Below are 6,842 nucleotides of genomic sequence, written 5' to 3'. Positions count from 1 at the left end.
CGTCATGCAACTACTCAACATATGCAAATGACAATGTTTTAAAATCCAATCATTTAGATTTTAAGGGATAGCATACATAACAGAGCTATATCTACATGAATGGTGACTTCGGAGTATATTGCAAATGTTAGTTGAAGCAGTGACAACTGAGGTGGGAAGCTACTGTATGCCACAGCCGGGAGGGTGGTCAAACATTCACTAGCCACTTGAATGTTTACAAGTCAAAAGGTCTTTGAATACAAAAATAATAGATGGAATAATAGATACTAGTGTTCATTTGCAGATGGAGAGACTAAGTATGTAAGTGTTTAATTTGTAGCAAATAAGGGAGTAACTTTTGTCAACATTAGTCTAACCCCTCATAACCTGTTAATAAAATGTAAATAAAACACATAAAACCAGCCAGTGTGGTTTGCCTGCTAAGGCCAAACATTCCTTCCTTGCGCCTCAAAAGCCCCTGCCAAAGTGGCTGGCAGAATTGACAAACTTAGCCACCATTTATTTATTTTTTACTTCTAGTGGCTACTTCCCACCTCATTGGAATAAAATGATGCAGTTACAAGTGCAAAGGCAACACAACATGACAAACAAGACAAAATGTTTAGGACTAAACCATTTTGAACATGCCAACTACTTTCAAATGAACTGGACTATTAAACAAACGAGTAACCTCACGACTCGGTCGCGTTCCTGAACAAGAGAAGGCACTAGAAGGGCATGAGGAACACAGTAGAGTAAAGCTAACTGCTACATTTAACCCCGTTCTCATTTTGGTCGACAGGAGCCGGACGGTGAAACATTTCACCACCACCCCACTTAGAAAAGTCTTATTCTCTGAGATTCAGCATTTCAACAGGAAAGAAAGCAACCTTGGGAAAAAAAAACAGGAACATCAAAATCCAACATATTTGTCAGCATAACAAACAACAATGCACACAATACAATTTCACCACAAAAAAAAAAAGATAAAAATCTCCAACTCCAAATATCTTTCCGTTTACAATTAAATCTGGGTCATCAGTCATTTAAAAATGGGATTTCTCCGTTCAGTGATAAGATGAAAATATATATCTCTCCCGAACACTATGGGCCGCCACAGCAGGACAATAGCTCATCAACATCAGGAAGTTTGGCTTTATCCGCCTTTATCAATCTCATTTCCCCAATCTATCTCCCATCTGCACAGAGCTCTTCCTATGCCCAGATATAAATATCACAGCCAGCACTTTAACACAACAACACAACAACTTAGACACACATACAGGATCACTCTACAATGGCCGTGTGTAAAACTATGTAGCGAAAAGGAGAAATTAACCGTTAGCAAATAACCACTTAAGCCCACACCAAGTCTCGGAAATGTTTGAAACCGTTTGAACATTATGAAAAATGGGAAATCAGCCCACAGGTTTGGGCTGTGAAGGGATCTTCTACCACATGAAATAGAATACAAAAGATAAACATCCCACGGGTTTGTGGTGTGCAGGCAGGGACATCCTTCTGTAAAAAATAGTGCATCCTGCCGTTGCCAGCATCAAGAAGATACAGAACACATGGCTGAGCAGCTACTGCTTTGGATTTACAAAAGACAAAAGAGTTTGATTTGCTGATAAAATGTGATAAGGGGCTGTGTAGGTTGACTAGTTGCAGCAACACAGCACTATTTTATACAATATATACAATTCCCATTGAGTTCAATGCACTAAGACAAGGCCATTGTAAAGTAAATAATGTGACCATTTCAACCCTTAGTGGTTGCCGTAGTGGTGTGCTTTATTCCCAAACAAAATGCTAAAATAGCGGCAACCTTCCTTTATGTTAAGCACAGACAACACACTAAGACACAGAACAAAGACAAAACACATGTACATGCACATGCGTAAGGCAAGGCCACAGGATGTTGAGGTACCCGAGCAGCGAACAAACAGCTGGCGTGTCCAGCCCCGCATTCTCCTCCAGTCAGATTCTACACTGCTACAGAGACCCACTGACAAATCACAGGCCAGAATTATCCAGAGTGAAGTTGAATTATTTTGTGCGCCATCCAGGTTTTCACCTCCCGGCCAAGGTGCAAAAGTCAAAACTGGCCACATCACAGAAAAAGTAATAATTTAATCTTTGTCCTTAAAATTTGTGTTAAGGTGAGTGAGGCTATTAGGGTCAAAGTTTGCCACTTAAATCCAGGCATCCTAATGTTCACAATGTATCACACCGTGATATGTTATGAGCTTGTAGACGAGCCATTTTCACATCATTAAAGAGAAAGATTGATGGTGTCCAGCGTTGCAGCTTGGCCATAAAGCAAGAACCTGCAGTCTAGGGTTGGTGAACAATTTCAGATGATCAACTCAAATGGTGTTCCAATTAAGTGGCTTCTTGGGTTTAACTTTACAAGATAAAAATACATCATACCTGCCAAAGTGGCAAGTGGTAGAGTAGAAGAGAGTAGAAATGTATCTGACCTGGGTTCAGCAACCCATATACTAAACAATCCTATTAAACCATTGTGGAAACTGCAAAACTGGCCTGTGATCACCGTCTACAGTAGCCTAAATTCTCCCTCCCTCTTGACTGAAGCCTAATCTATGGTCTGTCGCATATCGAGACCTTGTAGGTTGTCTATTTTTGACCTGCGACAGCATCGTGCGACGACGTATGACTCAGGCTTTACTCAGTGCATTGAAAAAACAGTGCATTTTGGGTACAGTGCATCAACATTAGGAGGGCAGTACCGTTTACAAGTTGCCGTGGCTTCCATGAAGCCAAAGCCTTTATGACGCAAATTAAGACTGAAATATTTTTCATATTGGTCTATCAATTTCAAATGAGATTTCACATGGTCCTTTAGTTCATAAGTGAAAACCCATTTTGCATCAGTGAAGGAAGCATAGCAATTATTGCTTTGTGGAGAGAAGTACGTTTGCAGTACAGCATTTTACGGAAAACACAAATGAGATCAATATGCAAATAAAGGCATCACATGTGTTTCTGAACAATACTGTGGAGACACCCCATAATGAGATGTACGAGATAATTATTTAAGCCACTGGTAAATGGTGGATTCTGAATTTCAACAGCTACATTTAACTGGCATGCTGACTTTTGCTAAACAAAATGAACTTAGCTGACTGACAAGGTGTACAGTATGTGCAACTCCAACAGTTACAAAAGTTAACATTTGTAGGCTAGGCAATGTAGCTTGTGGGAATGTTCTAACCTCCCACTCTGCTCATCAGAATGATGTGTCATAGTTATCATACTTCTATTTGCAAAAGGCATAAGTGACAGAGAAGGACATAGTTTGAATTGCAGTGGAAATATAACCAAATAGATCATTCTGAGTGATGGTGGCAGAGTGTCTCCAGTGTCTCCAGTGTTTGCTAATATTTCACCAAGGGATGCATACGCCCAAAAAGAAAATCACAAGAGCTACAGTCCACAGATTCACCAAAAGCCGTTTACCGTTAAACCTGACCAGAAAAGACGGTTCGATCAATTGATGGTTGTTTTTTGTTTCCTAAATGTATTATGATTATTTCAAAACATGTTGGCGCTCCACCCTGCTTTGGAACACAAGAGTAATTTATCTATCCATGGAAACCCTCTTCAACCTAGACTCTCTACTTTACTTTCTTACAAATGGAAACGGGAGAATCTCCTCTCCATCATAATAGACAATTCCACTCAGTGCAGTAAACCTAACATTTCTTCCAGTCACAGCAGCTGGTAGTGGTACACCCCAAGTCTCACCAGCCAATTTACAATTTTGCCTACTACAGCTTTATGGCTACAAATTAATATAGGCCACAGGTAAACTATAAACGCAGAGCATGTTGTTGGTGGCTAGTTGTAGCTTCCTACCCTGACACTACTTGGTCCAATCCCTTAGAATACTTTCTATAAAAAATATATAATGAGACAAGGGAGAAATACAGCACTTTTAGGGAGGTCCCCTGGTGCTGCTTCTACTACTGCAGTATGACTCACATATTGGAGAGAGAGAGAGAAGGGCGGGGAGCAGAGAGTGAAGGAAAGTAAAGTATAAGGAGAAGAAAGAAGAGATGGGTCAGTCAGTCTTGGAAAATGCACTGTAGAATCCTGAATGTTCATTTAACTGAGTGTATAAATTCAACCAAATTTGTAGCACAGTCCAGCGATATCCTTCCTAATATTATCAGGATAAATCATTATTTTATAATTTCTCAACTTGCAGAAGATAATGTCCTCTTTAGGCATGAATTAGTGTTGCCTCAGATAGGTATTAGATATACAGTTCAAACTTTCTCTTCCCCTTCCTCCTTTCTCTGTGCTCTCTCCCATCTGCGTTCTGTTCTTCTCTCCGTTCTCCATCTTTTTACAACGTGGATCATTGGGGGCGAGCCATCTAGAGGCATGTTTGTCTGTTTCTTTTTGGGTGTCCAGCCCAACGGCTAATCTCACAAATCACTACCAAACCTCTGTGCACGCGGCCAAGGAAGTACATCTATTTTTCACATATACTGTGAATTTGTAATCTCAAATCCACCCTCCCGCAGATCCACCAATTAATCTCGCCCATATATGGAGTTTGACACTGACATCATAATGACTTTATCAGCAGCTGTATGTCCTACTGTACTCTCTGCTTCGGAAGTGGCTTCGTGCGCTCAGAGGCATCTGCTATCAAACAGGAAGTCAGCTGTGCTTTGTGTGAATGCACCACTGGTGTACTCAACACGTGCCGAATTCCAACAACCCAGACCAACAGTAACCACCACCATCAGTCCTGGGGGCCCAGTACTGCTGGCTTGCCCTCAACCCACTTATAAATCAGATATGAAATGTAGAACAGGTACACAGCGTACACCCGGTAAATGTAACTGCTTCCTATTAGAAGATGAAACTACCAGTATTCTGGGTTCCTGGGAATGGAGTAGTGGAATATATACAATAGAAAAAACTCTAGAAGAAGTATCTATACATTTAACACAGTGAAATTAAGTGACACTTCCATCGTTCCTTCTTTCCTTTCTTGCTTACTTCAGAATAATTATGTGCCCAGTCATGGCTTTTTATCCATTCACAACACAGGAACACCAATCCATCTGTCTGTAATCTACAATAAAGACAGAATCAGTCGAACATAGGATATCCACAGGGATACAAAGAGCCCTTTGGGAGGAAACAACACTGTACACAAGCGATTTAAAGAAACCCTCAAATACAGAGTGAAAACAAAACAATGAGACGAAACCGACAGTTGAATGTTCACTGCAGGAGGCTGTCCACTCCCCGGGGGGAGACTTAAAGCAACAACGTTGCAGTTAATCATCTCCTGCAAAAGGTGTCCGTTTGAAGTCCAAGGTTACATCATAACTTCCTGTAGATTTCTCCAGTTGGAAGAAAACGAAAAATCGAAACTCCAGGGACGAATCATTTCAAATCAGAAGAATCTTATTGCCTTCATAGAGTTATACCAGAAAATAGGAAGCTCAAACTTGATCATTTTCAATATCATCAATGAAGCTTTCAGACTTGAGTGCCAAATGAGAAATGCCAACATACTTTCAATTGTATGTTCCAGTCAGTCCAGAGGAGTCACTTACAGATAATGAGAACAAGCATGTTAGTTGTAGTGAAATATTAAATAAAAATAAACTACTTTACCCAAACTTTTACACAACACCGACACGTTTAGTCATTAGGAATGATGTAACATTCCCATATACCCAAGCAAAAAAAAAAAAAAAAAAAAAAACCCAAGCAAAAAAAAAAAAAAAAAAAAAAAGTATGTGTAGTATGTGTATGTACAGTCAGTGGGAACTGGAAGCTGGATTTAGGTTACGAAGAAGCTCGAATAAAAATACCTTTCTAAACAATGTATGTGCATGTGCGTAATGTACATGGATCTTTGTCTGAAGGCTTCAAACGACATTACTACTAAGACACAGGTCATGGCATGTCGCCATCAGTGGTATGACGCTACAATTTGCAGTCCTTTTGAGGCAAACACAGAGCTTCAGTTGCCAATAATGGCTGTGTGGTACGTTTATTTTCAATTGTCTGTTTAGCTTTTTTACATTTTCAACACAATTTAGTCATTACGCCAATTGGAGCACCACCCCCAAGTCGTCCATGTTACTCCTGACAACTAGTGGTTTGGCCTTGGGGAAGAGCTGGGGAGTCAATTTGTTCTTAGGGTGGAGTTTCACCGGGAGGGCATAATGCATGTGGATGAACACGCCATCCCTCCCAGTTCCGCCCCGACCGACCTGTAGGTAATATGGCCAATTGCGTTTGTTGGTGCGCTGAGCGAAGCCAGATGCACCGCCAAAGGATTCCAACCCCTAGTCTGTGCGGTGAGCTGTGTAGAACTAACTGAAAACAATTCAGCCAAGTTCAAGCTTTCGGGACAACTTGGTTGGTGTTGATTGTAATACCCTGCGGCCCAGCTAAATTCACACAGATGAAGAGGAACCAACGGTTCTTCCTCTTTTTGCTGTGTGAGGTTATTACCTCAGAACAGGTTTTTGAATGAGAAAGCTGGTAGAGGAGATTTAGACAAAGCCTGAGATGAGTGTTAGGGATCGGTTTCCACTTATCCACTACCCCAAAGAGGACAGAAAGAAGGGCAAAATCTCATGTCAGGATTCAGGATCTAGACCAGCGTTCCAGGTACAAGAGACACCCCCTTGCTAACATCACAACCCCTGAGTCTTCAGTCAGATACGTAAACTAGAAGTGGGGGGGGGAGGGGGGGAACAACCAATTACAGCATTTAAATTAGTGCTCACACAGAGTGTAGTCAAACCCCCCCGACCCCCCTCCTCCCCCCACCCTCCGTCCCGCAAACTAGAAAGTGG

Source organism: Nannobrachium achirus, assembly GCF_963921795.1.
Source record: "Nannobrachium achirus genome assembly, chromosome: 20".
Lineage (NCBI taxonomy): Eukaryota > Metazoa > Chordata > Actinopteri > Myctophiformes > Myctophidae > Nannobrachium > Nannobrachium achirus.
The sequence above is the reverse complement of the archived record's forward strand: the minus strand, read 5'-3'. Positions refer to the sequence as shown.